Source organism: Molossus molossus, unplaced genomic scaffold (assembly GCF_014108415.1).
Source record: "Molossus molossus isolate mMolMol1 unplaced genomic scaffold, mMolMol1.p scaffold_m16_p_1, whole genome shotgun sequence".
NCBI lineage: Eukaryota > Metazoa > Chordata > Mammalia > Chiroptera > Molossidae > Molossus > Molossus molossus.
In genome coordinates, this window is record NW_023425344.1 from 224,588,098 (window position 1) to 224,602,702 (window position 14,605).

A 14,605-nucleotide genomic window follows, 5' to 3' on the forward strand; every position below is an offset into this window, starting at 1 on the left:
AAAAAGAGAAAGTACTTATAAGGAGGTACCTCTAAGATATGTAATTATAAATTAATAGAATATTTAAAATTTTTCACCCAATTTGACTAACTTTTATTGCTTGTTTCACTGGTATGTACCTAGGGAAGAAATGGAGAGCAGCAGTATTTTCCAATGTTTTCACAAGAAGTATAAGTTTGTGACTTGGACTTGTTAGAACCATAGTACTTTTCTTTTGAAGACTTCAGAAACACATGTTCTTAGTCTTAAAATGAGGATTAGTGTATAAATTGATTTGACTCTTCCTGTTTCCCTAATCATCCTCTGGCTGCTCCACTAAAGATCTCAGAAGTTTCTGCCAGTATACTTTGCCAGGGTCTAACTTCTGAGTAGCTGGTATTGCATGTGTAAAGAGAGTGTACTCTGTGTGTATACATGTTTGGGGTGGGGTTGACTCCTGGCTCCAGATGTGTACTTGGAGAACCTGTTAGGAAGGCATGCCCCGGCGGAGCCTGGATGTAGTTCCTAACTCTGTCTCTTTTCCAGTTTGAGAAATGCCTGTGATTTTTCAAAGAGTTTCAGTGTTACTTAATTTTATTTTTTAAATTAAGATATTAGTGCTGGTTATTAGAAGTAGGAAATGAGGTATAATAACTGCGTAACAAAACTGTGCCACTAGATAAATGATAGGTTATGGAGAGCTGCAGGTTCACAGATAAGACTTATTACAAATCCAGACAACTCAGTCCATAATTGCTTTTGGTGGGATTGTTCTGAAGGCCATTTTCAAGGTAAGTTTAAAAATAGTGGTTTTCAGTGGCTTGGATAGGATGTGTTTGGGGAGCAGTGAGTGTTTGGTGGAGAGGGTAGAGAATCGAGGTGAATGCTGGGGCGTTTTCTCTGGGGGAGCATTTTAACTATCAGGTGAATAGATGGTTTGACGAAACTCAGTAGGTGATTCTGCTTTGCTTCTCCCTCACTCAGCTGAGAACACAGTGGTTTTTATATCACTTTCGGTTAATCAGGAAGCAGCTGCTTGGGGATTGTGGAGACTTCATTTTGGATGGGTGACACAGAGAGCCTCCTACCTTCTGTACAATCCTTTTGATTAACAAAGATAAAAGAGGTCTGGCCAGGTTGCTCAGTTGGTTAGAGCGTCATCCCAAAACGCCAAGATTACGGGTTCAGTCCCCAGTCAGGGCACATACAAGAATCGACCAATGAATGCATACATAAATGGAACAACAAATCAGTCTCTCTCCCTCTTCCTCTCTCTCTCTCAAATAAAAAAATTAAAAAATACAAAGTGAAAAGTGGCACCAAAGTATGGCTCACTTTTCTTTTTCTTTTATTTAATTTTAATTTTAATTTTTTAAAAATCACCTCCATCTACCTGATTACCAGGCCTGGGAGTCTTTTAAAAAAATTTTTTTTTTCTTTTATTGATTTTAGAGACAGAGAGGAAATAAGAGGGAGAGAGAGATAGAAACATCCATGAGAGAGAACATCGATTGGCTGCCTCTTGCATGCCCCCAACTGGGGATCAGGCCCACAACCTGGGCATGTGCCCTGACCAGGAATTGAACTGGCGACCTCTTGGTGCATGGGTTGACACTCAACCACTGAGCCACACTGGCTGGGCTCCATAATATTTCTTATAGTGATTACTCCATTTTACATTCCCACCAGCAAGGAATAAGAATTACTTCTCGTCCTTGACAACACTTAAAACTTTGTTGTTGTTGTTTTTTTATAGTAGCCATCTTAATGGGCGTGAGGTGATAATTTCATTGTGGTTTTGAATTGCACTTCTCTGATAAGTAATAGTGAGCATCTTTCATATGCTTGTTAGCCATTTATATATCATCTCTGGAAAAGTGTCTATCCAGTTCTGCCCATTTTTCAATTGGGTTATTTGATTTTTTTTGTTGTTGAGTTGTAGGAGTATATATATTCTGGATGTTAATACCTCTTAACAGATATATGCTCTGCAAATATTTTCTCCTATTCAGTAGGTTACCTTCTCACGCTTTCAACTGTGTCCTTTGATGCACAGAAGTTTTCAAGTTTGATGTAGTCTCATTATCTATTTTTGGTTTTGTTGCCTGTGCTTTTGGTGTCTCAGCCAAGAAATCATTGCCGTGTACAATGTTATGAAGCTTCCCCCCTTTGTTTTCTTCTAGAAGTTTTTTTTTTTTTTTTATCCTCACCCGAGGACATTTTTCCATTTTTTGTTCAGATAGAGCGGGAGGGAGAGAGAGGGAGAGAGAGAGAGGGAAACATCGATGTGAAGGGACACATCGAGTGGCTGCCACCCGCACGACCAACCAGGGCCGGGGGCAAACTGCAACCGAGGTACGTGCCCTTAGCGGGAACCGAACCCGGGTCTCTCTGTACTGCAGGCCGACACTCCAACCGCTGAGCCAAACCAGCCAGGGCTTCTTCTAGAAGTTTTATAGTTTTAGTTCTTATGTTAGGTCTTTAATACATTTTGGGTTAATTTTTATCTGTGGTGTAAGATAAGCGTTTAACTTCATTCTTTTGCATGGATATCCAGTTTTCCCAGCACCATTTGTGGCAGAGACTGCCCTTTCCCCACTGAGCGGTTTGGAACCCTAGTTGAAGCCCAGGGGACCATTTGAGTCTTGTTTATTTCTGGGCTCTTCTATTCTGCTGGTCTAATTCTCTCTATGCCAGTGTCACCCAGTTGTGATTACATTAGCTTTGTAATGCATTTTGAAATCAGGAAGTGTGAGTGGCACTTACTTTTAATTTTTGCCATTGTACGGGTTGAGTAATAAGAAAATAGAGAAGTTGACAATAGAGAAAACAATTCAAATAACTTTTGATTTCTTTGAGGGGACTAGACACACTTAGAAATGAAGTAACATGATTTAAATGGCAGAATGTTTGCATGGCTACCAATTGGCAACTAGTATAGTAAGAGCTATGTGCTAGAACTTCCTAGTTTACAAAGTACTTGCACTGATATTTAGTCTAATGGCTTGGGACAGCTTCAAAAGGGTGATGGACCTTGAGTTGATCTTGAAGATTGGATGTGTACTTCAGTGGGTATGAATACCTCAAACCATCCATGTCAATTGCATCACATTGCTGTAGGGAAGTCTTTAATGAAAGCCTCTAGTAATCTCAAGATTTTCAGTGGGATCAGTTATTATCAAAACTATCACTTGGGCCCTGGCCGGTTTGGCTCAGTGGTTATAGCGTCGGCCTGTGGACCAGAGAGGCCTGGGTTACGTTTCCGCTAAGGTCACGTACCTCTCTTGCAGTTTGTCCCTGGCCCTGGTTGGTGGCCCTGGTTGGAGTTGTGTGGGTGGCAGCCACTTGATGTGACTCTCTCACATCGATGTTTCTTTCTCTCTCTTCCTCCCTGTCTCCTTCCCGCTCTATCTCAAGATAAAAATGCAAAAAAAAAAAAAAAAAAAATGTCCCCTGGTGAGGATTAAAAACAAACAAACAATCACTTGTGATTTTTTTTGGACGCAGTGTTGCCTTTCCTATTTGCGGTCCAGTAGTTTCTGATTCTTCATATCTGCTCATTGAATAGCAGTGGACCACATACAGAGATAGTGTACTTAGCCACAGCACTGTTTTCATTTGTATGATGTGCCCAAAACAGAAACTTAACCTGGCTGGGTTGTATAGGATGAGTTGAAGGAGAGAGCTTACAGCCAGAACAGCAAATTGAGTGGCTGTTTCAGTAAGTAATTTAGGATACTTCAGATCTATGTTCTCAGCTTCTTAATATAACTATGGGAATAATTTTGATTGGGTGTATTACTTGAAGGGACATTTAGTCGAGTTTCTGTGGAGGGCAGTCGTAGTTTGCTTACATATAGTAGGCCTGTAGTAAAGAGTTATTCAATGCTGACCAGATGAATTTATGTCTAGATGGGTAGTTCTCTAAGCTGTAACTTACTCATTTTTCTCATAAGTATTTATTGACTCCCACTGGATTCGGGGGGGTACTGGTAGCTGCTTCTGGTGAACAAAGGATAGGTACATGGTCCCTGCTTTCGTGAGGCTGATACTCTCCTAGGGACTGCGGTGATCCTCTTCAGTGTTCTGTCCTCTCATCTGGTTGGATTTTCTTTTAGTCCAAGGCCCCCTGTGTTACTTCGGATATATAACGGTGGTAGTTGTTTATTATGAAACTAGCCCTATATTAAATATCTTTGTGTAGAGGAAGAAAGAAACATTAGACACTTTTGCCTTTTGGTTTCCAAGGAGAGATGTCTTGACTAAATTTATTTTATCAAGTGCTTTTCTAAGTAACAACTAAAGGAAACTGGCTTTAATGAATTTTGGTTAAGGTTTTCCTGAGGAACCAAATAAGGTTTTTTTGTTGTTATTGTTAATCCTCACTCAAGGATATTTTTCCATTGATTTTTAGAGAGAATGGGAGTGAGGGAGGGAGAGAGAGAAACATCAATGTGAGAGAGAGACATTGATCGGTTGCTTCCTGCACAACCCTGGGGACCAAACCTGCAATGCATGTACATGCCCTCGACCAGGAATTGAAACCAAGGACCGATATTCCAACTGCTCCGCCAAACTGGCCAGGGCCCAAATAAGGGTTTTAAATTTTTATTTCTTCTTTCATACCTGTGCCAGGAGAATCTAGAAACCTGTTTTCGGATAACTGGATTTTTCCATTATTTGTCAGATCTTAAAAGAGCCATATACCCTTTTTGGATCTTCTTTCAGTTTATTCGTTGTTTGGTCATGTAACACATTTTCAGTGTGCACGTACTATATACCAGGTGATTTTTTTCATTGTAAAAGGAAGAAGGTTGAGTGTTTCCTCGAAGGGCAACTGTTAAAATTCTGTGAATGTATTAGTGTGATTGTGATTTAGTGAGATTTGGGGGATTTTTGCAGATAGTAGATAGAAAAGTTTTTGAAAGAACTAAAGACATAGAAATGTAGAGTTTTTGTTTTTAACTCTAAAACATTTTAGTGGGAAAATTCCATAATGTTGGATAATATAGGCATTAGTTTCACTCCAATCTGAAAAAAAATCAACATTTTCACTCAGGTTTGAGAGTCTTTCCTCGTATTTTTGGTAGAAGACAGATCTGAATCTAACCTTTCTGCTGTTAATTATAACACCCTAGAAGCTGCATTCCTGTTTCAGATGATTGTTGTAGTGCCAGGGTGAGAGATTTGAAATGCTTATCACGTCTTCTAGGTGCTCAGTCCCAAATCTTTTAGGGCTCGTATCATTTTTGTGTATGGTAGTCTTGAGATATGGTGACATCATGTCACTGATGCAGCAGTCTCACGGAAGATACTAGTAACAACACTGTGTTAATTAGCTGGCAGTTGCCCATGCTGCCAAATTATGGCTTTATAAAATGATATTTTCATTTTAATTTGTTGTTAGAAATTCAACAGAGTATTGCTTATGTGTTATAAGATGCAGGTACGGTCCTGGCCAGTTTGGCTCAGCGGTTAAGCATTGGCCTGTGGACTCGAGAGTCCTGGGTTCAGTTCCCGCTAAGGGCACGTAATTCAGTTGCAGTTTGTCCTTGGCCCCAGTTGGGGTCGAGTGGGTGGCAACCACTTGACGTGTCTCTCTCACATCGATGGTTCTCTCTCTCTCTTTCTCCCTCTCTCCCTCCCGCTCTATCTGAAGATAAATGCAAAAAGGTCCTCAGGTGAGGATAAAAAAAAAAAAGGCACAAAAATGAAAAAAAAAAAGATGCAGTTACGTAAAGTAAAACTTAAACATTTTCTTCATGTGGTTTGTTGGCTGTTGGAAGTCTGGTCTCATTGGCACCGAAGAACATTGGAAATTTGTAGTAGTCCTGGCTCTGTGGCTTTGCCATTTTTCTTTCATTTACTAATCAGCAACATTCACTGAGCACCTTCTGGATGGCAGGTACAGTTCTCATCCTGGACATACAGCAGTCAACAACTCTGAGTGAGCTAGGAAGCCACTAGACAGTACAAAGGGTTTTGATCTGACATATTTTTCGAGGATAAAACTCTGCCGTGTAGAGAATAGAATGAAATGTGTTTAGTGGGGAGGCAAGGGTGGAAACAGGGTGCTATTAGGGGGTTCTAGCCATAATCTAGGTGAGTTGTGATGATAGTGGTAGTGGAGGCGATGAGAAGTGGCTGGATTCTGGACATAACCCAAGTGTGGCTGATGTGATTCACTGAGGGGTGAGATGATAGGGAGTGAAAAAGAGCAGAGTCAAGGGCAACACCAAGGTTCTGGCTGAGCAACCGGAATAATGGAGCTGCCATTTATTGATGGGGAAGACTGGAGGAGCAGGTTTGGGTGGGGAATTAAGAGCTGATTTGTACTTGTTGGGTATGAGATACCAGTGGATGTGCAGGTGGAGAAGTCAGGTTGGCAGCTGGGCAGGCCTGTCCATCTTCGTGAGCTTCAGTTTTCTCATTTGTGGAATGGGGAGGGTATTTGCACTTCTCAGAATTCTTGAGATCAAATGAAAAAAAAACTTAAAGCTTCAAAACTTCTGTCCTGTAGTGGTGATATTTTTTCTAGAAGGTACACTGTTCCCATCTTATGTACTTTGTGGTCTCTTTTGAGCTACTTAACTCATAGGCCAGAATGTATTGTGGAAAGTTGGCATTTGTCCTCCAAAGCCTGGCTTTTTCTCTGAATAGATAGAAAAACTTTTTTTTAAATCTATTCTGTGATTTCTGGGCGGCTCTCGGAGAACTTGGTGTTTTGGTTCCTTCCCGGGTGTCTTGGGCTTCATGTGTGTAAAGCCTTTGGAGCACTCCCTGTGCGGCACCAGACTCGCCTCTTAATACACAGTTTCGGGCGAAGGTCATTTTATAGGTGGGAGGACATTGTAGTAGGAAAACAAAAAGACCCTTTCCTTTCTCAAAGTCTTTATTATTTTAGGCTCAGTTAACAAGTATGGTCTCATAGGTCAGATTTATTGGGGAGACCACTCTCCATGTTTCTTGGTTTAGAATATCTATTTTTATAATCCTAGGTTTTTTTGATTGCGTAGAACTTGGTTATAAGCCAGTGAAATATGTTCAAATGTATATTTGAACCCACTGAATTAAAATTTGTTTAAGTTCGGCTGGTGTGGCTCAGTGGTTGAGCGTTGACCCATGCACCAAGAGGTCGCCAGTTTGATTTCCCGGTCAGGACACATGCCCAGGTTGAGGGCCCAATCCCCAGTGACAGGCATGCAGGAGGCGGCCAGTTGATGTTCTTTCTCATCGATGTTTCTGTCTCTCTCTCCCTCTCACTTCCTCTCTCTGAAATCTTTAAAGGAAAAAAATATTTGTTTAAGATACAAGTGAAAAAGTTGAAAGCATCAGCCTTATATTTCAGTCAGTGGTATTTTGAATTTATTAAATGTCTTTCCTTGGAGGTTGTAATAAATAGCTGTATCCTTAAAATGAAGTATTTGTTGATAAGTGATATCTTCCCAACAGTGAGCTATTGCTTTCGGAACATCTTTAGTCAAGAGATGTGGTGCTGGTTCTGTTCCATGGGGCAGTTTGAACAGAAATACCGCTGCTGTTTCTTCACTGCCCTGCTGGTTTCATCATCGCCCACAGGAGCCCTTGCAACCGGCTGCCGCAGGAGGCAGTGGATTTTGGAACATGCAGGACCTGGCTGGTCAGGGGCGCGGCCTCTTTTCCCTTAGGCTGTCAAGTGAAAAATGGCAACAGCCAACACAATAGCTGTCTGGTGTGAATGAATCAAAATGATACCTATCGCCCTGGCCGGTTTGGTTAGAGCGTCGGCCTGCGGTCCGGAGAGACCCGGGTTCGGTTCCCGCTAAGGGCACGTACTTCGGTTGCAGTTTGTCCCCGGCCCTGGTTGGTCGTGCGGGTGGCAACCACTTGATGTGTCCCTTTCACATCGATGTTTCTCTCTCTCTCTCCCTCTCTCTCCCTCCCACTCTATCTGAACAAAAAATGGAAAAATGTCCTCCGGTGAGGATAAAAAAAATAAAATAAAAAACAAAATGATACCTACTTTTTATTTTCTGGTCAGATCGGTAAAAAATGTACTTTTTTTTGTGTGCTGCAGAATTGTAGTAATTAGTTTATAGGTCCCATGGGATGAAAAAGGTTGAAAGTGTATAAGATTCAGGTGGGCATCAGCTGTCCGTGCCCAGTGCAGAGTATGTGAAATTATGTGCCCTGGAGTGCCTAACACACGTTTGTGAGTAACTGACAGTCGTGGGGGACTGAGTGGGGAGTCCAGGTGTTCAGTGCCAAGGGCAGCGCTGGCTTTAATGAGGGAGTGTGTCGGCAACAGGAGCTCAGTGTGTCAGTGGGTATGGTGGAGGCAGAAAGTGTTCGGGTTATTCTCTGGAATCTTTCAAATGAGGACATCTTTCTGTATTAGGGTTTTTGTCAGGTCCTCAAACTTATAAAAAAGATTTACTCATCTGCTCAGTAGTTGTTAAGTTACATAATCTTTCGCTTTTCATTGAATTGGCTTACTATACATTCTTTTACTTCAGCTTCTAAAAAAACCCAAAAAGACCATAGGTAACTAGTGTAATATCACTTGGCATAATTGTTGGGGAAAAAAACCCATGTCATTGTCTTTCCTATTGACGTACATATTAGGGTATTTAGGGCAATTGTAAGAAATAATTTTAAAGGAGTATATCTGTTTAAATCTCTATCTTTTCTATGCTTGTTTCCCTCTAGAAGGAATACAGCTTACTTACATTTTCTAAACTGTCTTTTAGTATTTTCCAAATTGCCTCATTTTTTATTTGAACTGGAGTCTAATAGTCATTTTTACTGGGGAGATACTCTAAGTTTCTGAATCACGGTACCGACATATGCATTCCTAAGTTTTTTAAAATAACACCTTTATTGAATTATAGTTTACTTACTATACAGTTCTCCCATTTGAAGTGTGTAAGTCAGTTGTTTTGAGTACATTTGTAGAATTATGTAACCATCTCCATAAACAATGTGAGAACATCTTAGTCCACCCCAAAAAGGAACTCCAACCCCATTTGCCGTCACTCCCGTTTCTTCCCAGCTCCTCCGCCTTTCTCCACTCCAGTTCCCAGCCGCCATTCATCTGCTTTTCATTTTTGTAGGTTTGCCTGTTCTGGATGTTTTACATGAATTTTGTGCTATTTTGTGACTAGCTTCCTTTCACCTAGCTCTATCAAAGCACATTTAATTTTTTAAAAAAGAATTTTAACTTTGGTGTTAATGTTACAGATTTCAGAATCAAAACCAGATATCCCTGTCTGCTGACAGAAACTACAGCCTGTGCTGGTACCAGAGAAAATAGCAAAACCACATTACCGTGTGTGTGTGTGTGTGTCTGTGTGTGTAGAGTGGGGAGTGAACTTTGAAACTTTCCTGAACAAAAAAGTCACCTGGCTACTGATTCTCGTCTTGCCTGAGCATTATGTGCTTCCTCTTGAATTTTTCGGGTACCTCTTAGAAATCATCTCAGAGTTTTCTGTTTGTTTTACATTTGGTCTGATCTGGGACCAACCCTTGCCATTTTTTTTTTTTTTTTCTGAATTGATTCGCATTTTCAACTTCTCTTAGTTTTATTGCCACCATCTTAGAACAGACCCTTGACTTTCACAGGTGGCAGTAGCAATGTCCTTTCTGACCTCCTTGACACCTGCTGCCGTGTCTTCAGCCCATCTTGTCTGATTACTTCTAATGCATCGCTGAGGTGCCAGTGCCACCCCGGAGGAGCTAAAGTGGTTCCTGTACCTCGCCACATCAAACTCACTCTCTCCTCTTCGCTCTGTGACCTTTTTCTTGGTTCTCTCTTTTCCTGTTTATCTGATTTTCTTTTGCCCTTTCAGGACTGTGTCTCTGCCTTTATATGCTGGGCCTCTGCTCTCTCCTCTTTCCAACTATTGCAACTTCCTTTGAGCCTTTGTTCATTTTCAATTGTAGTTCTATTCCATTAAAAATGCATGTAAAATCTGCCATGTTCCTCACTCACAGCTTTCTCTCTTTTCCCCTTCCTGCGTACCATGCTCCTTACCATTAACTTGTCTCCCTGTTCCCACAAATGCAGTACTAGCCCCTGAACTCTAGTTTTATCTGTATCTTTGTCATCCTTCAAGGCCCACCTCTTCACTGATATTTTCTGGTTTCTATAGCTCACCCTGATTTTTCCCTTCGCTGAAATGCTGTTGTACTGTGTTGTATACTTAAAGAGCTCAGCATTTACTAATCAATGCATGATTCATCAAGAATGTTTAACTTGGAGAAGACTCAGAAGGGACATCGTCTATTGTGAGAAGAGTTGAAAGTCTGTCATGTGGAAGGAGGAGAGATTACCTCTGTCTTTTCAGACTCCACAGGGTAGGACAATGAGAGAAGACATACTGGAACTTTTCTAGTAGAGCCGCATGAGGTATGACAGGTATGCACGGGCTAGTTCCTTCTGGACGGGGTCATTGTAAAGGACAAGCAGACGTTTCACGGGGGCTTGATGAGGGTAGCAGTTCTCAGACTCCTTAGTGTCACAGTCACCTGGGGAGCATTTTAAGTACACAGATTCTCAGTTTTTGGAAAGTTTAGATTAAGCGGTCTGTGAAGCCAGGCTTGGACACTTTTGAGATCCTATGAGAGTCTCGTTTGTTTACCAGATTTTATTGAGTGCCTGCATGTGTGACAATGTAAAGTTGTGGGTTTTGCCTCCAAAGGACCCAGAATCTAGATGAGCCCTGGCCAGTTTGGGTCAGTGGTTAGAGTGTTGGCCCTCGGACAGAAGAGTCGTGGATTTGATTCTGCTCAAGGGCACATACCTGGGTTGTGGTTTGTCCCCGGCCTTGGTTGGGGTTATGGGGGAAGCAGCCAATCGATGTGTCTCTCCTGCATTGATGTTTCTCTCTCTCTCTCTCTCTTTCCCCTTCCCACTCTATCCGAAGATAAATGGAAAAGTGTCCTCTGGTGAGGATTAAAAAAAAGGAAAAGACAGGTGAAACCATGTGATTTCTCTTCAGGTAGATGTGGATTCTTTAAGGATAGGGACCGTTTCTTATTTTGTATGTTCGTTTATCTCAGGGGAATGGGCCTATTGGCATTGCTGTTGACTGGTTTGCACCTTGTTGTAAGGCTTGTCCCTTGCATTCTACATTCATTGCTTTCATACACTTACTTTCATGGTTTAAAAGGAGCCACTCTGTCTACAATTGCTTCATGGCAGGTTAAACCTTTTGATTTTTTGAGGCTTCCTACTAATAAAATTAACACTAGTTACCACTTAGAATGAGTACCCAGTGTGCCAGGCACTTTATGTCGAATTACTGCTAATCTTTGTAACAAGCTGCAAGACAGACATTGGGACTCTGAGTGGGATCCAGGATGTTGAGTTTCTTTGATATAATTTTTTCTTATATTAACATCCATTGCAGCAGCTGCTGAGTTAAGAAATTATCTAGTGCAGCCATCTGCTGGGACCAGGATAGTGGCAGTCATGTTTTAGCTGTGTGCATAGAATGTATCTTATTTGGAATGTCAGAAAGCCTGTCTACATATAATAGGGTAGTCATGACCAGCACCCTGTTGGTTAACTAGTGATTTGTTTTAAACACTGTGCCACACACTGATGATAGAAGCTCTCCGATGAAAGCCTGGTCTTACTGGTAGATTTTTAAAAAAATTGTATCTATGTATTGATTTTTTAGAGTGAGAGAAGGGGAGAGAGAGAGAAAGAGAGAGAGAGAGAGAAAGAGAAAGAAAAGAGAAAGAGAGAAACATGGATTGTTGTTCCACTTATTTATGCATTCATTGGTTGATTCTTGTATGTGCCCTGACCCGAGATTGAACCCACAGCTTTGGTGTATTGGGATGACGCTCTGACCAACTGAACTACCAGGCCAGGTAGATTTTTAAGCCTGGTATGTAGTTTATCATTCGTCCATGTTGAGCCACAGTGGAGAGTCAGGGACCATTTTTGTTTTTTTCAGTGATGATCAGGATTTCCCAGAACTGGCATATGACCTATTTGGTGTGTTTTCCTTCTGTATCTGTTGTAGGACTCTGACCTGTCAAGGTGACCTCCGGAGTACTCAGTTAATAATGGCCATACATGTCTTTTGCTGAACTTTACCAATAATTAATTCTGTGTTAGGTTTTTTATTTATACCATCTAAGTTTATCCTTATGAAATTTCTGTGAAATAGATATCATCAGCATTTAACAGACAATGAAACTGGAGCTTAGAAAGGTTAATAACTTACCTAGCTTTCAGTCTCCCAACTGTTTGCATTTTTTCCAGGGGTTTGCACAGTAGTGATGCCATTTCTTTTCATTTTTGTCACCTTCTACTGCTGGATTTACTAAGAAATGTTAGTGGTAGATGAGTAAACTTTTAGGAGGTGAAGAAGAGCAAGTATCTCAGACTCCTAGAGAAAATTCTTGGATAATATATTGAATTTTCTCCCTTCCAGTGGAGTCAAGGTGATAGTTATCATTGAGTGTTCTCTCTGACCAATTGAACTTAACTGAGATCTGGGAAACAACCTCACTATGGGGTCACATGTGCTAGAGAAGTTCAAGGCCTGGAGTTGCAGATGTTTCTAGTACAGATTGCTAGATGAAATGTAAATATTTATAGTGGTGATGAAATAAATATAAATCTTCACTGAGTTTGTAATAACCACAGAATTTTTTCTTTCCTAGTAAGAACACCTTCACTTTCCAACTGAAGGCAAGACAAGAACCATGAGAACTTTATATTCTGGGTGGAATACTTTCTCATCTTGCAGCGTGGGTTCTGCTGTTAAGTCATCCTGTCCCTGGCTTCCTGCTATGGTCCTACAGTGATCATGCTGTTATCAAGTCAGCATTTGATCCGTTTTGAAATACATGTCTTAAGAGTCTGGAAGCATATCAGAAGCATATAAATTTTAAAAGAGGCTAATGAACTAAAGTTAATTGAAAATACAAAAACAGGTGTAAGATCAACCTTGGCAATCAAATGTCTTTCTAGGAAACACATTTAGTTCATCAAACTGAACTGAAGTTGTTACAGGTGTAGAGAGATCCTTGTCTCTGCTGGTTGCTCCTGGGAGTGGGCTTCTTGTGATATCCTGAGAAAAAGAATTTTCTGAGACTTATATGGGAGGATGTGATATTGTGAAAGCTTTATATCTGTGGAATGAAACCCCTGAGTTTCCAAGGTCCCATTTCCCATCTTCCCCCAAGGAAGAAGTGTAGCTGTGGCTTTAGCAGAGCTAGAATCAGAGCCAGAGTCCAGTTTTCACTCCATGTTGCAGCAGCGTCTAGTCCAGCATCAGGCTAACTTAGTTTGTGTTCCTAGTTGCAGTCTCTCCGTCCATTGCATGAGGGTTCCACATGACCACATGGCTTGGAGGAACATGGTCAGGAGCTAAGGAACAGGAACAAGAGAGCCCTATGAGCCAAGAGGTGAGCTACTTTGTTTGGAGATTATGTATCCCCAAATTTTTATGGGCTTGCCTTGGCTCCACGCATTCTGGTCATTGATTTCTGTTCTAAGGATTGACTGACAGGCACCTTCCAAGTCACCCCAACTGTGCATGTGTAAATCCCCCTTTTGTGGGATCCCTTCCCCCTGTGATCTATGGGGAATGACCTGGTGGTTCCTGGAGAGTGTGAAATTGCAGCTTCCTGGGAAAGCTGCCCAAATGACATGCCTATGATGTCTGGCTTCCCCCTTTGCTTCTTTCCTATTATTATTAGCTAGCTAATTACAACAGTATCAAAGTCACTAGTAAAAGTTCACTTAGTTAACTTAGATCATGATGAAAAAGGAGAACATTTTTACTACCTCAGCTTTTCTGTTGAATTGTGGGCTTTGTAATTTCATTGAATTCATTATACACTTCTTTCAACTTTATGTACAGGTCATTTCTCCAAACCAAATATTTGAGACTTCTCTTTTCTGTTAAATAAATCCTCAAGATTTTCTGCTTTGGTTTATTAGATAAAGATTTTTGGTGGCGTAACAACATGGCTGGATGGTTTTATGTTAGGCTTATTATTTAACTTTAAGAACAAAGATTAATTTTTAAGAATATTGTTAAATTTTGGTGGCTGACCAGGGCCATGATGTGCCTTCTAAATGGGGCAGAGAGCTCAGAGGCTATTTAAGGAATTCAATTCTGGGTGCCCTCGTTATAGCAAGATGCATAAGGACCTTAGTTGTGTTCACGGTTCTTTTCTTCATTGACCACTGCAGCAACGAATCACTGTGAGCAGCTCACCTTGTCTTCAGGTTGCAGTCTTTCATATTTAAGTGCTTTAATTGTTTGAAAGCTCCCTTTTTAATAATGATATATAACTACAATACTCTAAGTCCATTAAGGGCATGCCCCATTATCACCTTGGTCCACCTGCCATCCGCCGCCAAAGTCCATTTCCAAGTAATACCTGAATAGTTATCATTCACCCAGCAAATTCTTACTGAGCTGTTTTGTGCCAGGCACCTGCTGTGGATGAGGGACTGTGCTGAGTTTTGTGCAGAAAATTTAGCAGTCCCGTTCTCAAGATGCTTCATTGGGAACTTGGGAAGAGTTGGGGAAAATGTCCAGCAGGAGATGCAGGAAATAATTTAAATGTATTGTCTCCTTTGTTTTTATTACTACAAATGCATTACATAAGGTTT

The 14,605-nt window shown here is 41.0% G+C and overlaps 1 protein-coding gene across 1 annotated transcript in view; it reads left to right on the forward strand.

Moving 5' to 3' along the window:
• Positions 1-14,605, forward strand: part of SIPA1L1 (signal induced proliferation associated 1 like 1) — a 355,546-nt gene that overhangs the window by 2,640 nt on the left and 338,301 nt on the right. Inside the window, exon 3 of the mRNA XM_036252572.1 lies at positions 13,280-13,386. The gene's annotated coding sequence lies outside the window, so the exon portion shown is untranslated. The remainder of the gene's footprint in view (positions 1-13,279; positions 13,387-14,605) is intronic.